The sequence below is a fragment of the Merops nubicus genome, unplaced genomic scaffold, assembly GCF_000691845.1.
Source record: "Merops nubicus isolate BGI_N331 unplaced genomic scaffold, ASM69184v1 scaffold335, whole genome shotgun sequence".
Lineage (NCBI taxonomy): Eukaryota > Metazoa > Chordata > Aves > Coraciiformes > Meropidae > Merops > Merops nubicus.
Window position 1 is genome coordinate 63,758 of NW_008607383.1, and position 18,899 is coordinate 82,656.

Consider the following 18,899-nt stretch of genomic DNA (forward strand, 5'->3'; position numbering starts at 1 on the left):
CCACGACTTTCTCCCAGCCTGGCAAAGTCTTGGCTCCTCCTGTAGATAGCCCCTAACACTTGACTCTGATATCTGTCCCTATGGGACAAGAGGACCAGCCTGGAACACTTCCTGACACTGACACGAGGGCAGGGTCAGTGTTTTGCCACTAAGAAATGCCCCAGCAGCTTCTTCAGGCCTTTGCTCAGGGACCTCATCATTCGGGAGCTTAATAAATCTGAGCATGTTAACACGTGATTAAAACAAGCTGCAAGGCTGAAGCAGCAGTGAAGAGGGAGATCTGAACAATGTGCTGCTTGATTAATGCTGTGATGAAGTGGGGAGATGGAAGACAATTTTTCTGGCACGGGGCGAGTCGCTACAAGCAGAAGTTCTACACATCCTTCAGGCCTCAACGGTGGTGAAAGACAGAGCAGCAGCACCATGGGGGAGAAAGCATCTGCAGTCACTTTGGCTGTTCTCAGTGGACCTGCAGAGATCCCAGTGCAGATCTTTTCTCCTAAGGAACAAGGGACAGGACAAGAGGAAACAGCCTCAGGTTGCCCCAGGGGAGGTTGAGGTTGGATATTAGGAACAATTTCTTGCCCTGGAGGGTTGCCCAGGGCTGTGCCAGGCTGCCCAGGGCAGTGGTGGAGTCCCCACCCCTGGAGGGGTTTCGAAGCCGTGGAGATGTGGGGTGAGGGACACGGGGCAGTGGGGACCTGGCAGTGCTGGGGGGTGGTTGGACTCCATGATCTGAAAAGTCTCTTCCAACCAAACCAATTCTATGATTCTATCTACAGGAGTCAATCTCCCCTGTAGCTCCACTGATCTGATGCAGAAGGGAAGAGGTTCATCTGCCCAGAGCTTCTCTTGAGTCCTAGCTAAAGCTGTTGAAAATTCAACACTGCCTTGTAGGAAGTGTCTCTTATCAGGCTGATTTTTATCTCAAGCATCCCTACGCAAAGCAAAAGCACAAATCACACCCTACAACTGCAAAGTGCTTCATCTGAGGCACTTTCCAAGCAGACTAATATTTACTTCAAATTGATGTACCAGGAATAGTTTGCTTTGAAAATATGTCAGAATTCCTTGGGATATATTACAGATTAAAGTCTGAATATATCATGAAAAAAAACCCCAAGGATTTTGGTCCTCTAAAACAGTACCTTGAAACGTCTCTTTAGTAGCTTAGCAATGTTATTTCATTTACTTTTGTTTAAATGAGTTTTTAACCTATTTTTAAGGAAGTGTATTACCCTTATCCTAAATGGCTGTAATTGGCTTGCAGAAAAATGCCTGAGATTTCTCATCACTTACGCATATAATTACCGGCCTCAGAGAAAATTGAGAGTTGAGTTCCTTTGTAAGTAACATGCAAAAGGGGAATCAAAATAAGGGAAAGCAAAATTCATTTGGAATTAATTAGAGTCTGGCACAATGCAAAATATTCCATAAAATTAACCTGGGAACCAAAAAGAGTAACTACTGGGCTGCAGTGTTACTGAACCTGAAAATCTAGTTCGCTCATGAACCACTGTAAAATTCCACTCTCTTGATCATCAGAATGTTATTTACGTGGACAAAAAAGGGTATTATGGTGGTTTGGTTGTCCTGCTTTGGCTTTTTAGTCAGTTCCAGCTACTTCTCCCCTTCGTTCCCCAATGTCCCTCTACAATAAATGACATCAACTGCAGGATTTGTTTGAAGTTGGGTCTGGAACCTGAGCTGCCTTTCTGCAGGGCAATAGCTGACTTGCCTTCACCCACTTGGTCCCTCCAGATGTTGTGCTACACCTCAGGCTCTCTCAGGGCTGAATTTAGCACCACATATTATAAGATGCCTGATAGGGTTCGTCAAAAGCATAAGGAGAAAAGTGTCCAGTGCAACATTCTCTGTGTCCTTAATCCACACGCGTCACTTCGCAGCCTAAGTTTAGTGATCAGCATGGAACTTGAGTAATATCATCAAAAGATCCTTCTGAGGTGTGGACTGCAGAATATTGGATGTAGAAGAAGATTTAAATCAGGTACATAGCACCCACAAAGAATTGGGAACCTGGTTATCTTTCCAAATATTGCTCTCAAGACTTTCTTTTTTTTATATTTTCCATTTTATGTTTGTAGAATATTTGAAGAACATCTTTCTGACACTTTCAGTATTTTATTTCTTCTTCCTGGCATAAGTGCTGCTGTGAGCAGCCTCAGTGAGCTATTAACTTCTGGGAATCACAGCAAGTTTTATGTCACAGACACTTCTCACTTCCCAAGTTGCTCTTCTGACCTTCTGAGAAGCTTTCCATTGGAAGGAACAAGAGAGGGTTTCCAAGGAAAAGTCATTATCTTTTTGATGATAACAGCCATCAGCAGAAGGATTAATACTCAGAACTTCCAATATTTGACAACACAGCCTGAATGTGTCTAAAATCTTACAGTAGCTCCAACAAGGTGGTGTTAAAACCATTTTCCATCTAGAGAAGAACTGGAAGAACCAAATTCAGCCAACTTCACTTCACCTACTGTGAGAATTTTCAAGGCCATATGAAAGTTTTCTCTCTGAATCTTAAGAGTTTTACTCAGCTGATGGGGAGCTTGCCACCTCTGCTAGGGATCTGCAAGAAGACCCACACTGAGGTCCTACCCAACCTAAAATGTCTCATAAGCATTCCAGCCCTCTGTTTGTGAGTTAATTAATGGTGTATTACAGTATTTAGTCAGGATTTAAGCACAGACATTTCACTGGGTGTTTGCCTAGTGCTGTCCCACTCCAGCACTGAGCCTCATTAGCATCACTGCAATAAAACTCAATAATTAGTAAAGGCTGGAATAATGGAAAAGCATCATTCAAAACAGCCTCGAACCAAGACAGTGGTTGAACAATTCAGACTCTCCAGTCATCTAATATATACCACAGAGTCTGGTGACTGGAGACTGATTTATTCATCTTTGAATGACAGCCTGTAAGTGAACGTGGTGAAAAAAGCAAGAACCCATTGAGATAATCACCCAGCTCAGGGAAGGTGACCTATGAATCACTCTGTAGGAAGTCCACGTTGGTTCCCTAATAAAAATGGACATTGAAGCAGGCAAACAGGAGGCTGGTTGTCCAGGCTGGGTCACCTCCAAGGGTTTCATAACAAATTCAAGCCTGAGGTTCCCTTATTACACGTTAACATGAATGACAGCTTTGATGGTAAGTCTGGAGTGAGGAAGTGAAGGTCTAATGTTGGGTGGCAGCATGCCTTCTGTGGAAGAGTTTGCCATGGCCTGTGCAGAGGGTGGTTTGAAAACATGGTCAGAGTCCTGTGGTCTTTAGTCAGGCAACATTCAGTAATGATGCTGCCATTAATAATATTTGATTGTCTTTTTTTTCCCACAAGGCTAGTAAAACCTGATTGCTTCTGCACCCCTCACATTCTGTCCCCACTCAGATTCTGTTGCTCTCCAAGCTCATAACCCGAGTTGACCAAAAAAAACATTTGAAAGTTCTATTTTATAGAGGTACACACACCCATTTCCTCTGATGCTCTGTTTTGGGTTGAGAACTGGGGGATCTGGGTTCTCACCCTAGCTATATATGGTTTTTGGCAAACCAATTCCTCATCCTCAGCCTGTTTTTCTATTTGTGGAAAGGAACCAATAATTCTTCTTCTGCCAAACTGTTTCCCTGGCCTATTTAGGCTCCTTGGAGAAGAGTCAGGCTCTCACAAATTGTTTATGCAGCACCTAGCTCAAAGGAGCCAAGATCTTGACTGAGACCTATAGAATGCACCCTAAATATATACAACAAGCTTGCTCCAGCTATATGCTACATCTGCTCTTTAAGGGCTCAGCCTCATCTTCAGCACAAGTTTTATTCTGGGAACCACAGGCATGAACAAACGTACTCAAATAAACTTGTTATTTCCAATGAAATTTGACATCCTCAAACATCCTATGGCTACCATATGCACTTTACTGCAAGACAGCTGCTGTTTGTTCAGCTTCTTTTCCTCATCCTTGAGGAAAAAGCATATTGAGTTAATCTATGGGTTCTGAAAAATGCTCCCATCAGTTTACAGAAAAGAAAGAAAGAAAAAAGTGAGGTTTTATCTAACCTGTGTTTGAGCTTTGTGGCAGCTACAGTACAGGAAAATGCAAACAATGGGTAAATGTATTTATAGGAACAAATATACCTGCAGTTAAAAAAGTGTATTTTTATATCTAACTGTGCAGACAGAGGTAGACACCTGTATGGATAGAAACAAAGAAATAGAGACAAGGGGCAATGGGCACCAACTGGAACCCAGGAAGTTCCAGCTGAGCAGGAACAGAAACTTCTTTGGGGTGAGGGTGCAGAGCCTGGAGCAGCTGCCCAGAGAGGCTGTGGAGTCTCCTGCTCTGGAGAGATCCCAAACCCTCCTGGCTGCGACCCTGGGCACCCTGCTGGGGGTGAGCTGCTGGAGCAGGGGGTGGGATGAAATGATCTCCAGAGGTCCCTCCCAATCCCACCATGCTGGGATTCCATGATTCTATTTGTGGTTCTGTCTCTGTCAAAGTTATATACCTGTGAATATTTTTGTATGAAACTAGCAGCCCCCCTCCAACCCTGAAGGTACGCCCATGGTAGGAAGTGGATCATTTTTCTCTTTGGGAAGGGGGGGTTAAACATGAAAGGACGTGTTTCCTTGCACGTTCCTCGTGCCACATGAGCGGCCAACAATGACAGTCAACAACATGTCCAAGTTGTTATTTGAGATATTTTCTAAACCACAAAATAAGTGGATTACTAACCAAAAAATCACGGCGCCTGCCAAAGCACAGTTTTAAAAAACACAAGATGAAATAAAAAGGAATCAAATAGATTTAACCCATGGAAAAAAGAAGAAAAAAAAGAAAGAGCACACAGGCTAATCTGGTGGGTAAACCAAGGTGTCAGGAAGAATAGTTTTCCTTCCCTGCTCTGCCAGAGAATTCATAAAGTCAATTAAACTCTCCAGTGCTTCCTTTTTACCATCTCTGAAATAGGGACAGAACTTTGCAGCCTCTCACCGTGCTGTTTCCATCTTCATTTGCTTGAAGCAAACAGCCTTACAACCCAACGAACCCTTTGACCACTCTGTGCCCAAGGAGATAAGGATGTGGCTGGATTCTTGGTTTGTGATTAGCAAGATTAATAAATGAGGGGTAACAACCATCCTGGGTTACATAAGAGTATTAGTATTAAAGAAATACTGGCTAGAAGTGGATGTTGTGTTGCTGCCAGCAGAGCTGTGCTGGTTTGTACCCAAAGGAGCCCTTTTCTGCCTGAGCAGTAGCATGGATCTTCAGGCTACTCCCCGTGTAAGAGCTGACCAGTGCAAGGGAATCAGAGCACTGCTGGCTGCATCCTAACAGCTATTGGGAAATATTTTACATCCAGGTCACGGTTCACTGCCTGTACTTTAAAGAATTGTGATTAGCTTGGCCTCCAAAGTTCCTTCACGTTATTTCCCAACATAGTTCATATTCCTTTAACCGTGAAGTATAAAATGTGGCCATATGTGTTGCCCAGTGAAATTCTTCAGTGATCACTTCATGCCAAGTGCCCCTCCATCCGTTGGGTTGGGGTGTCAATCAGAACTTCTATTTCACACTAATTCTAATGGGATAACACTGACACTCACACAGATGTTCCTCTTGCCTCAGTTTTCTAGGGCTTCTAAGCTCTGATGGAGCGTTGATGATCTAAAAGGCTGTTTCTTGCCTCTGACATCCATGATCCTCTGACATTTAAACAAAAGGCAATCGTCCCACGGCTTCAGTTATGAAGAACTGGAACGTTGCCATTCACAATATTACCCTCATCTTTCCACTGACGTGGTAAAGATGGCCTGCGTGCCTCCAAGGAGCATCCAAGCAGGACAAATGCATAGGGCTGATCAGGAAAAAAGGAGCTGCAGCTTCAGTCAAAGGCCAGCAGAGGAAGGGGATAGCTGCTCAATCTACAGCTTGTGGCTCATCATCCTCAGAGCCCATTGCAGACTGTCAGAAATCACTTGTTAAAAATCAAAAGTCTTAATGGGAAATGGGCAGCCTGGGACAATATCCCCTTGCTAAACAAGTCCAGAGGAGCAGGCTATTATTCACAACAAAGTGCATTTAAATATCATCAGATGCAAGAGCTCCACAGGTGGGGAGCCCCAGATTAAAGCATTAAAACTCACCTCTAGAAAGAGAAGATACAGACCTCCCAAAAGTACTTGAGCAAAGTAACGAGCAAATTATTCAGCACTCAACTTTTTTGTCTCATCTCCAGAAGAGGAAAATACTCCTACAGCTCTAAAACTCTCCTAGGACCAAACAATTGCCTTCCGCTGTTGCCATTGCCACCAGCAACACCTCCCTAGCACCCCCAGAATTCCTGTTCCACCAGAGTTACAGAGGATGGGATGGAGAAGGACTCCACAGATCCAATTCCTCATGCCATGGATGATGATTTGTGTGCAGATTATCCAGCTATGAGCTAATCCTGCTCGTGGTGCCTGGGGATAGGGTCTAGTGGTGACTTGGCAGGTTGATGGTTAGACTCAATGATCTTAAAGGTCTTTCCCAACCTGAACAATTCTATGATTCCATTACTGTTCTCTCTCCCTGGAGTACCCGCCTCCTTATCCCAAGAGATCTGCTCTGAACTGTAATTTGTCAAAAAGAAGAAGAAAACATGTAGCGGGTCACTTACATAAAGGATGGAATCTATTGTCCTCATCAAACAGTCAAAAATAATGAAAAAGGTTATAAAAACATACCTAAGGCCAACATTTCAGCTAGTGGAAGTAACAGAGCTCCACTGGTTCATAAACTACAACACCACAGTGCAGCTACACACCATTTGAAGCTGTGGACCACAATTTGCAGATGAACTAGTTGTGAATAGAAACCAAAAAAAAAAAAAAAAAGGAAAACAAATCCCAAAGTCCAGCCAAACCTAGCAGATCCATTACTTTCAGTACATGGTTTTCTCTGATTTATTCCCCAGCCTCCAGCTGATGAAATGCTCCTTTTCAATACGTTCTTATTTTCCTCTTTATTGCACAACCCTTTCAAAGTATTGCAAAGCTCCAAGGACTGCGAGGGCTACTGGGTAGATTTAGTTCTCAAACTGTTCCCTGAGTCCATCATTAAACTGACAGCTCAGAAAAAAAAAAAAATGCCATTCACTTCAGCTGGCTGCTCAGTGGAGCTCCTGCAGAACCAGAGGATGGACAGCAAGAAGCCAACGTCTGGTGTTTTGTTGGCAGAGCCCCTCTCCTCTCCCCAGCTCTTTCCCCGGGGCATCTCCTGGGCTCAGCGCTGGAGCAAACAGCGCAGGGTGCCATCAACGTCCTCACTGCTGGGTTTGGAGCTGCCTGTTCCCTGAGAGCCAAACCTCGAGGCATTTGGTCTTACGAATCCTTCCCACTCCCTCCCTCCACCCCCTGGGCTGAGGGTTTTCCATATGTAAGAGCAAAGATATGAAGGAGACGGGACTTGAGGAGCTGGCTCCGGCTGCACGGAGAATTCTTGTCTCCAGGACTGTCAGCAGTAACATGCACTCATTATTATTTTGATGTTGGCTATTTTTTCAAAGCCAAATTGCTGCTTTCAAAGCTGACTAAAAGTTCTTCCCTGGGATGAATTTGTCCCCATTTATTTATTGCCTAACCAGCCCTCGAAAAAAAAGAAGAATTCAGAAAGGTTGAGTGTGAGGCAGGCTGGTGCTGCTCACACGCATGGGATATTCCCTTTCTATTAGTCACCAAACAGATGTGTCTTGTCATATGATGCATGAAGTGGCATTGGGAAGAAAAAGAAAATTAACTCATCCCTCTGAATAGGAGAAGCTCCGTGAGAATTTGCTCAGCCAGGCATCAGATCCACCTATCATGAAGAACACAGAGGTAGAAAAGAACTCACCAAGGGACCTAGCAGAATGTGGTTGCCCCTTCCAAGCAAGACACCAGCTGGATGTTATTTGGAAATCTTTGGAAAGAAAGCTAAAGCATTTCTTTTCCTGAAAACGTCCTCGTGGTGGTGGTGATTTCAGTCCCCTTTTTCAATCTTGGAAATTATTTTGGGAGGCGGCGAGTTAAATTTAGGTGTTTCTTTCCCTGGGTGGTGACAACATATAGGAAAATTATAAAAGAGGTAGAAGGAGGAAGCAGAGAGCTGCAGTTTTACAGCACTCAGCCTGCTGTTGTCTAGTTTAGTAGGAGTGACAGAAGCACCAAGCCCTCATATTTTGTAGAACTGATGGAAGTTGGACCTTGCACAAGCCTTTTGTTGGTAGCTGCTCAAGCTCTGTCTTAACATCACCTTTCAGACTGTGCATATTGCCCCAGGGGGTTAGTTTGTGATGTGGGATCCCTCCAACCTTCTTCAGGCTGAATGCTCAGGTGGATGGTTGTGATTCCTGGCAGAAATGATAAGGAGGAACAGTTCCAGGTTAGTCTGGGGAAGTTTTTTAGATCCATGAGGAGAACCAAGACAAAGCCTGTCTTTCTATGCAGTCAGTGCTGCTGAATGGGAACAGGAGGGTATTCCTTGAGAGAACTGGTGAAAGCTGAAGAGTTGAAGAGCTAATTCCATATCCACTGATGGAAAACCACAGGAGCTGCAGTAAATACCATACAGGTCTACAGAGCACTGGTTATGATGCCACCATCTAGACCATTGGTGGGGGTCATAGCTTCATTTCATGTGTGAAAACACAGAAATGCCCCAAATTTGAGGGCAACAAGCACACGTGGCCACCTCACCACTGGTTGGGGCTCAGATGCAGCCCTGACTCACCCAGAGAGGGCTTCTCATTGCAACTGGAAGACACTTTGCACAACCAACCAATTTTTCAGATGCAATCCAAGCTGAAAAGATGGAGCATCACTCTGTACAAAGTGAGTTTGGTGTTGAATCTGGTCACAATCTCATTAAGATTTTGGAGAAATCTTCTCCCCATCCCTCACTTAATGTGGCTCCTCACGAGCTCAATGGTCTTTGCCACTAAGCCACTACAACTGCACCCTGTTTAAAAAGGTGGAATGTTTCTCATGACGTGTAAAACCTTAATAAATGACTTTTGTTGGAGGTTTTTCTCTTATTTTCTTCTCTCCAACAGCACAGGGATGTGCTGCTTGCTAGCCAGCATCCTTTCCTTTCTCAGAATTCAAGCTGTAATGGATTGCTATTTAAAAATCACAGATTCATATAACAGTCTGCATTTACCACGTCTCCTTCAGGTTAAAAACTTAGGGAATTTGGCTTTCAGCACATAGGGGAACATAATGGAAAAATAGTTTTATTACGTTTCTCCTCTGGCTTCAAATATTTTCTTAATTTAACTTCTTTGTCTGAAAAACACCATTTTTGAATTCTATCTTTTCAGTTTTTTGAACTGGACATAAATTTCCTTTTTTCCACAACTTGAGTAATTTGCTTGAGAAATGTTAATTTCCATTAAAACAAGTTTGTAAAACTTTTACTATTAAATCAAAGAGAGATATTTCAAAATGCTTGAAATGTAGCATTCCAAGTGCCCCCATCCACATTTTTTGATCTCACTATCTTCCCTTTTTCCCTTTCAAATGATCAATTTATGAGCTGCTGCCTATTTTTTTGTCCCAGAAAAGAAAATAAGTGTTGAAAACATGAAGGAATGGGAAAACTGTGACCTACCAGTTGGAAATTATTTAGGCATTATGAATTGCTTTCTGAGCTTACTTACCCTAATCAGAAACAGGACTGATTTAACCACGATCACTCCCATGGATCCAGGTGGAATCAGAACTGAGCACCTTTATTCTAAGATATTTAATGAGGAAACACAAAGCAAGCTCCCATTAGCCTTGGTGGAAACACAAAAGTAGATCAAATTCTGAGCCTTGTGTCACTGGTTCTGTATTCCTTGTCCCTCCTTACCCAGCTGAAACATCCTCCAAGCCAACAGAAATAAAGCCAGCTAATGCAAGATGTTGGTCATATCACCTATAACTCAGATTTATGAAGGTTTATCTATTTATTCCAGATGAGCTCTTCAGCCAGGATAATTAGAGCATCCCTTTCCTTATCAGCTGCAGGTGAAAAACCCCTTTAGTAGCTTCTAACTCAATAACACCCAAATCTTAGACGAGCTTCAGTGGACCAGCTTTTCTCCTGGCATAAGTCACCATCACTTCATCAGCTCCTATGGGGAGAATTTGTTCCAGATTCCCTTAATTACCTCCTTGCTCGCCCAGTAATGATGCTGCAGTGGTGTCTGTCTGGTGCAGCAGTGTGACAGAGCCCTGGCTGTTCTGGATCACTGGAGACATCACACTTCATCCCTTCCACAGAGTACAGATAAGGCACCAGTCTAATTCCTTATTCTAGGCTGGATGGTTGGTGTAATTTAAGAAGAGATTTATACACAAGATGTTAAAAGCCACTGCGGATGGTCGGATGCTGCTGTTGATAATTCCCAGGTGTATCAGAGCTGCAGAGCCAGAGTTGCCTGGAGCAAGAAGCACTAATTAGTGACTCGTGTGGCAGAGTGTATGCTCACAAGAGCTGCAGAGGTGTAAGCTGGCATCCACAAAGCAACAAAACCCATAGAAGTGACAGTAAAATAGAGATCATCCCGTTTTCCTAAGCAACACAAACACCCTCAGAGCTCTGAGAACAGTCCCACCACGTCCCTCAAGGGGGGATAACAAAGCACAGAGCTTAATTCTTCTCCTTGAAGCCTCAAGGACAGCTGGCTCAGCAAAGTGATTGACTTCACTAGGTGCTGGTGGCCGACAGACCACAGCTCAGAGGCTGCTGTGTCTCTACGTGCAGCCACAAGAGGAAATTCTCAGTGGAAAGACACTCATGGGAATGAGCTGTGTTAATCAATCTGCAATCAATTAACCATACAGTTATTAAAACGAATGGGGCTCTGAGCAATCTGATCTGGTCGGGGGTGTCCCTGCTCACTGCAGGAGGGTTGGACTAAGTGACCTTTTGAGGTTCCTTCCAACTCAAAGCATTCTATGAACTGGGTGACTTCATTTCACCACGTTCATTCCTCTCCTGTGCCATACCTGTCTCATTAACCAGAGCTCTCCCTCTGCCTGCTCACAGGATGCCTTTGGTGATGGAGGGTTTATTTTTCCTCAGAGATAGTTACAAATAATAATAAAGTGGAAGAAATGTGCTTTGACTAGGTTGGTGTTGTGCCACACCTCAATTCCTAAATAAGGTGGTGGTAAATAATTACATATGTATGTTTGTTTGCACACACTGGCTTCAGAGCAATTCACAGTTAGCCAAACTTCCCAGCAACTGATTTGCACTCACTGGCTTTTTGTAAATTTATTTGGCTAATCTCACTCTATTTTTGTGGTTAACTGTGCATTTAAGCTCTTCTCTTCCACAGACACTAATTAGGACCCTGGTCATTAGTTCTGGATGAGGCACAGAGCAATGAAGACCGAGGACTTGGTTCCATATTATCATGTTCTAAGTTTGCCATGGAAGGTGTCTCACCACCCTTTGGGTTCCTACCCTGCTGTATAGCTCAGAAATGGTTGCCAACAGCTCTTATGTGGCCAGTGACTGGTTGGTGCAGGGAATCCTTGGAGAATAAGGCCAGAATCTGGGCTGCCCTGCAGCCAACAGTATGTGTGGATGAATCAGTTTAATTTTTCAAACCTAAAGGTGACCCCTGGGTCATGTCATTAGGCCAGGACAGCAAACCATTGCCTCACTCTGTGCAAGCAGGTAGCTCTTGTCACGTGTCTACCCTCACCAACATTTACCACAAGAGCTGTCTTAATCTCCTACTTCTTTTCTGTGACTCTCAAACCCATCCTTTAAAAGGACTGTTGAAATTCCCTCACCCTGCCCCTACAGCTGAACCAGTCAGGTACAGGATGCTCTCGGACCAGACTCACATCTCTAGCCCAAGCTGGTACAAAACTATTCACCACTGGGAAAGAGATGAAGAGCAGCTCAGTTCCTTCCCAGCACAGAGGAAGAGGATGATAAACCACTGCCAGCCTGGCAGATCTCTGCACCATTAACTCCCCAGGAGCACAACTCAGAGCACCCCAAGACCATGCTACTGATACACGCAGAACCTGTGACCGTTAACAGAGGTTCTGGTGGCAACGAGGTGACGTTGGGCTGAGTTCAACCCATACTTTTTTGGTTCTGGACTAGATTCCTTTTAAAAATAAGAAGAGGTTACAAAACAGCAATCAGAGAAGCCTCTTTTTCTCCCATCCCCACTTCTGGTATGAATAATGGTGTGGCAAGATAAGTGGGCGAAGCATTACGAGATGACGTTTCCGTCGGCCGTGATTATAAACAACAACAGAAAAGAAATGTAAGACCTCTTGGTTAATCTTTCCCATTATAAAACCACTTGGTATTTCAAATGATTCTGCCAGGGAAATGCTTGTTTTAAAGTTCCTCTGATGTAGCTACAAATCATCTCATTTGTAAATGCTGGTTATTGGTGGTGGGAAGGGGATGGGAGAGGAGGGAGAGGAGATCCTGTTAACTTTACTCAGCCTGGCTGAGGGCTCCAGTGTTGTGGGTTTCATCCTGACCCACTGGCCCCTTACATCAGCTGGGGGATGTGCACGAGGTCCCAGTGGGGGGGAGAGGGTGCAGGCTCCAGGCTCTTTAGGACTGTCATTCTCAAGCAGTGCTACGAACAAGCCTGCAGTGGTGTCCGTGTGAATGTGCCAGGCACTGGGGCTGCTGTTTTAGGGGAAGAAAACACACATCACCCTTAATAACACTGGGAATCTTTAATCCCAAGAGAGGTGAAGGGATACGACCACGTATTTATTTGGTTTAGGCTTTTATAAAATGCCTATGGTGAAAAAAGACATCTGGATTATTGAATAGTGAGATCCAGACACAGACTGCAAGAGGTTTGAGATACCAGCCATTCTCAGAACCCACAGAGAAATGGGCAAATGAAAATCTGATCCACAAACAACAATTAACAGAGAACATAGGTTAAAATGACCTAGAACTGGCTGATCTGCTCTGGAAGACACAGGCCTAGTGCTCCAATACATTGACTACACTTTTTAATATGCTGGGTCATATGGAGACTCTAAAATAATAATGATAATAGGCTGAAGTTGCACCAGGGGAGGTTTAGGTTGGATATTAGGAAGAATTTCTTTCCTGGCAGAGTGGTGAGACCTTGGCCCAGGGAGGTGCTGGAGTCACCAGCCCTGGAGGGGTTCAAAAAACGTGTAGATGGGGAGATGGTTTAATGGCCATGGTTGTGTTGGGTGATGGTTGGACTTGATGATCTTAGAGGTCTTTTCCAACCTTAATGGTTCCATGTTTCTATGATATGGACACTGGTTTTCTTATCCTGTAGCCAGAGGCAGCAATGTAACAGAGGCCTGGCAGGATCCAGATAACTCCTTCTATCTCCAGCACTTCAGCTGAACAGTTCCTGGGTCTGCAAAGTAAAAGGGAGCTAGCAGCTGTTTTGATGTGGTCAAGATTAAATTCTTTGTGTACCGAATTCAAGCCTACCATGAGGTGTTTAAGGACACAGAAGAGGATGTTCTGCTTGGGCGTGCAGGAACTTGAAGTCTGCCAGAAATAAGGTGCTATTTATCTGCATTAGAGGTTCTGATTCAAAATGGAGCTTTTCCAGTAATCCTGGCTAATACTATTTTCTAATTACTAGGCAATGGGAAAAGTCAGAGAGAAGTTGAGGTTTCAAACTCAGACCAGACTCAGAAACTGAACAAGGATTAAAACCAAAGCCAGTTGTGGAAAAGGTCCAAGGCTCGTTCATTAACTAAGTCTAGAAGGGACTATGCTTTATGGGTGCCACTATCTTTGTGGAAGGCCAACAGAGGAATCCCAAACGACTGAAACCACATCTAGCTCCCAACCCATGGGGTCACACACAGCCTGTGTATGCCCTTCATTCCCAGAAGGAATGGGTGCAGGGCAGAAAAAGTGCAAAGCCAGGTTTCAGAGGAGTAAATAGGTTCTGCAGGCTTGAAACCCTGGGAGCTTTTCTCTGGGGTGTCTGGTTTTCATATTCAAGCCTGCTTGGATTGCATGCCTATAGCTCATTAGCTGCCTTGTGGATCAAGTTAAAAAGCATATTGTTTTCAGAGCAAACTATAACGTTAGTGATGTTGTAGAAAAGGAAATAACTCCAACTGGACCTCTGTCCTTGATGTCCTACGTGTAAAAGGAAACACTGGATTTTGCAAACCCAAAGCAAGTACTGAGAGGGGAGGGCAGTCCCTTTAGTCCTCAGTCCAGGCCACCAGACAGAGGGCAAATCATCTGGCAGCTTTGTTTTAGGGACCTTCCTCTTCAGTCGCTGCCTGGTCCTTTAATCAATGGTATTTTGAACTAATGAATTCTATAAGATCACAAAATTTACTCTCACATTTTGTTCCCTTCCTTGTAACTGAAGTACTCACACATTGTCCCTACCATAAACCACAAAAACACACAGAAGAGGCCCTGCTAGACCAAAAAATAAAAATATGGCTTTTGTTTAGGACACTTTTCTGGACCTCAAAGATACATCATGCACCAGATGACCAGGCAAGGTCATCCTGGGTGACCTAAAGCACACTACTTTGTCCAGTCTCACACTCATACAGTGTCTGCAGGATAAATTCCTCCAAACAACAGAGATTTCACCTGTAATTCTGATTATTACCCTGACACTAGATGGGAGAGTATGTGGACAAGACTGGGTGGCCAAATGGTACCTTCAAGTTCTCATATGCTTCTGCTCTAAGAGGATCCACTGCTTTGTTTTAGACACTGCAATACTTACACACCCTCAGGCATAAAATGGGTCTAGATTTTAAGAGGTATGAGCTTACAGGAGGTTCATGGCAGCACACACATGAAAGAACAGGAGTTTTCAGAGGCAAAGCATGGCCATTTTTGGAAAATGGAGTGATCAAGGTGGATGCTTTAGCCTGACATTGGATAATCTCTCACATCTTAGCATGAATTTTTCAGTGGCAGTTAATCCACAGCGACTGCAAAGATCATCAGGTGACAAAGGACACGCTAAGGATGTACCTTTGTTGCTACAGGTCAAGAAGACTCAATGCAAGAGGGAGACTTATGGGTTATACTGGTTAAGAGTTTGAATATTCACCTCAGATGCAAACAGCACAGGTTCAACTCCCTTGTGCATTTCCAACAAAAGAGGGATGTGGGTTTTCTACCTCCCAGGTGATGTAGTCCCTGAGCTATTTTTGTCTTTTGGAATCTCTCTCGTTTTTTTCCATTAAATACTTCAAAAGACCTCAGTGTCATCCTGTTGCAAAACAGAAAAAAGGTTGAAATCTGAAAAGCTTTTGCAGAAGGGGACAGCTATTTCCTCCCCAGCTCTACTTCTGGATGTGCCCTGCGTATCCAGATACAAATCTGGAAGGAGGATCTCAGCACAACAGCTCGAAATCTGGTTATATTCAAACAAGTGGCGTGGTTCAGGGCCATTCATATTTCTCCTTTTCCAGTAATTCCAGATCTCCTTGGTTTAGTTTACAGATCAGATAGCAGTTTCATCACATCCTCCCCGTCAGAGCAGCATTGCCCAAGCGGGACAGCTGCCTCCCCATCTCTATTGTTACTAAATGAGTGTGTTTGAGGATCAAAACTTTGCTGACGTTGTTTGTCAGAGAGGCATGAACTAGAACAGCCTTGAGGGGTTCTCTCTCAAGCAAAGTTGGCTTTGGAGGGCTGGTGGGAGTGAAAGCTTCTTTTGAGAAGGAAAGCCTTGACCTCGTGAAGACAGAAGCGCTTCTCCTAGAGCCAGCCAGCTCTTGGGATGGGACCACTGTCCATCAGACTGAGCACCAGCATGCAATTGTTTCCTTTTTGTGTTCTCTCTGCTGGTAGCCCTCTGCCATCCAGTGTTGTAGGTAAACTCCTGGGCACGTTGGCCACTGCCTTGATTTATGTCCCTGAAGCTTATAGTGCACTGAGCTCACGCTCTGCAGCGAGGACTGGCAAAGGTGAATACTGATATAGTGGATATCCTGCAGAAATTCACAGTCCTGCTCACAGAAGTAAAGTTCCTGAATAGGGACTGGACCATGAAAGTGCAACGGAGAGCAGGGAGTGTCTTGAGAAGATGCCATTTTTGGGTCATTGCTGTTAGACTCCTGCCTGGTCCAGCTCACCTGGTTTCCTTTTAGAGCTGGAGAGGATGAATTCTGCTGCTCTAATGTCACTGGGAAGAAAGTAGGAAATAAATACTTGTTTTTGTATAGTAGATAAAAGTCAGGCAAGGTGTAGGAGGGACCAAGAAGTTTCTTGAAGAGGTTTACCAGCTCTCAGAAGGGCACAGATAGACCCAAACTGTTGGTGAGCTGCATTATGATGGGCCCTGAGTCATTCCACATGCTTGAGTTGTGACACTCTGTGTTGGAATCAGTAGAACAATGTAAATTCTATACCTTGAACTCAGTCAAACAAAGGCTCTAGAAGTTCATCAGAAGGCTGAACTCTTTTAGAAGTGGAGGGGAAAAAAAGAAGAGACAAAGACAACACATATATTTCAGCATTTAGTTCTGATCCTGCAAGATGTGCACAAGCTTTGAATTAATCCTACTAAATACAAGGCACAGCTCATTTAACAAAGGTAAGGACCTGGAGAAACACCTCCAGCTCTACAGGACACCAAGTCCTCCCTCCATAAGCAAGAGAAAGAGTCAAGAAGGTGCTGAAGGGCACGTTTACTGCAGGAAGCTCCTCCAGGCACTGGAAGCCCAACACCCAAGGACATAACTGAATATTTACAAGCCTTACATGCCCGAGCCCAGGGTACCACCACAAGGACAGATGGTCCCAGAAAGGTAGGGAGATATTTGCCACCTCTTCAGCCCCCCTCTGTTGTTACCAACAGCCTGTGGTAGGAATCACCCCGCTGCTCAGGGTTCATTTCAAACAAGTGGTGTGTTCACTTTGGGGTTTGTGATTATTTTTAGCCCCTTGGGCTCTTTTTAGGTTTCAATTAAATGTCACTGGGTAATTAGCTAACAGATAAAGTCAGCTGTTGGGGCCAGCAAATGAAAAACACATATGCTGAAGCCTGAGTGCATGGAAAGCTTTTTCCTTGGCAGAGATTTTTCAGGGAGGCTTTTTTTTTTGGTTTATTTTTTTTTTAAAGGTCAACTTTTTGTGCTCCTATTATAGGAGAACTTGGAAAACATAAATTAATTTTATGATGCATTTTCTCTGCTCCTCATTCCATACTCCTAAGGAGGAAACACACATAGGCAAGAGTATGTAAAAGCTATCACAATAGCTCTCCACCAAACCTTCTTTTTTTTAACCTTAAGTAAATGTTTAAAAAGTTCCAGAGCTGAACAACTCCAAAATCAAATTTACAACTTCCCTTCCTCAAAGCCAAAGGAAGTGGGGAATTCTTTAAAAGCTCTGTTTCACAGAAAAAGAGTATTTCAGCTCATCTTAGGATGTATTACAGGAGGTAATTTTGGCTGCAGATTATTTCAGCCATATTTTATGTTACAGTTACACTTATAAGTGGTTTGGAAAAGGTTAATTATTGAAGATGAGCTCATTAAAGATAGAAATATGCATCACGTGTCAAAAACACATCCCTTCAAGATGTTAGTAATGACCATAAACACCCTGCTGGAAGTATTGCCAGGAGGAAATTAATTGCTTTACAAGATTAAGTAATTAAAAGTAGTTGGTCAGTTGTTAACATTCCTTTAATTCTGTAGGCCCTGTGCAAGTAGAACCTCAATATTAAATCTCATGATTTAAAATGACTTTAAAATGACTTAAGCCTGTGAAATCAGTCCATAGTTGCACAGTGCAACTTCTTTTAGGGGTGAACACAATCAATTCCTAGCAGGCAGAATATCAAGTACATAAAATTGGATATAGTTTTTGAAATAAAATAGTCTCCTAGGCCTGCTGGAAAACGTGGGACCACGTTTGGTTGGTTCTGGCAAGGGCTTGTATTCCTATGGCCATAGCTTTGGTAAATCTTGTACCACCTCCTTTTATTGCAGTCAGGTCTCTCTTGGGTTCTCAGCCCCCTCCTAGAGCCATGCCTTTAGTGAAGGCTTCAAGAGTGTCTCATTTGATCTGAGATGATGGAGCAGAGCTTGGCTCTGATGACTCCCTGGTAACCAGGTCCTGTTAGCTGCACAGTAGGGTTCCTCAAGACTTGGTGTCTTCAATAAGAACCACGTAGATTTAAGAGCAGCACTGGAGCTCAGCTGCGTGGTCCAGGTCCTGCTGTGCTCATAAATCAGTGCCTGAGCTCCACAAGATGAGTGTCACTGATCAAACCAGATGGAGGACACAAAACCAGCCAGCCCAGGACCAGCTACAGAGGGAATGAGAACCTGTTGGTCTCCAAGGAAGTCAAGCAGTTCTAGAGAGGAGTTTAATACAGGGATTTTTCAGTCTGCAGTGCATCTGTTATTAAGAAATTGATTCACAAATTTACACACAGAAAATTACATTGGAAAAAATTTTCAATACTCAGATCTTCTTGCATGTGCCTGTAAAAATATTCCTCCATCTACACTGAAGAATGCTTAGACTGCAATAGGCCAAGACTGAATATACCTGCTGTGTCTGAATCACAGTTATTAAACAATGCTGCACCCCACTCATGGTGGAGAAGAAGGGGACTGGTGCCCAGCTACTAAACCAGCTGCAGGGAGGGCCATGGAAACAGCAATGGTCAGGTCATTAATTGCATAATGGCTCCAATTAATGCACAGGGATGGCTGCAACACCTCGAGCTGAAGGGAGGTTGGCAGATGTGCTACCAGCACAGCCCAGTTGCTCAGCCACTTTCTATGCAAGGAAAGAAAGGTGGGAGAAGGAGCACTGACCGTGCTGAGGTCTGAACTGTGGTCAGGAGTTGAGCTGTCCTTGCAGTGAAGCAGGAAT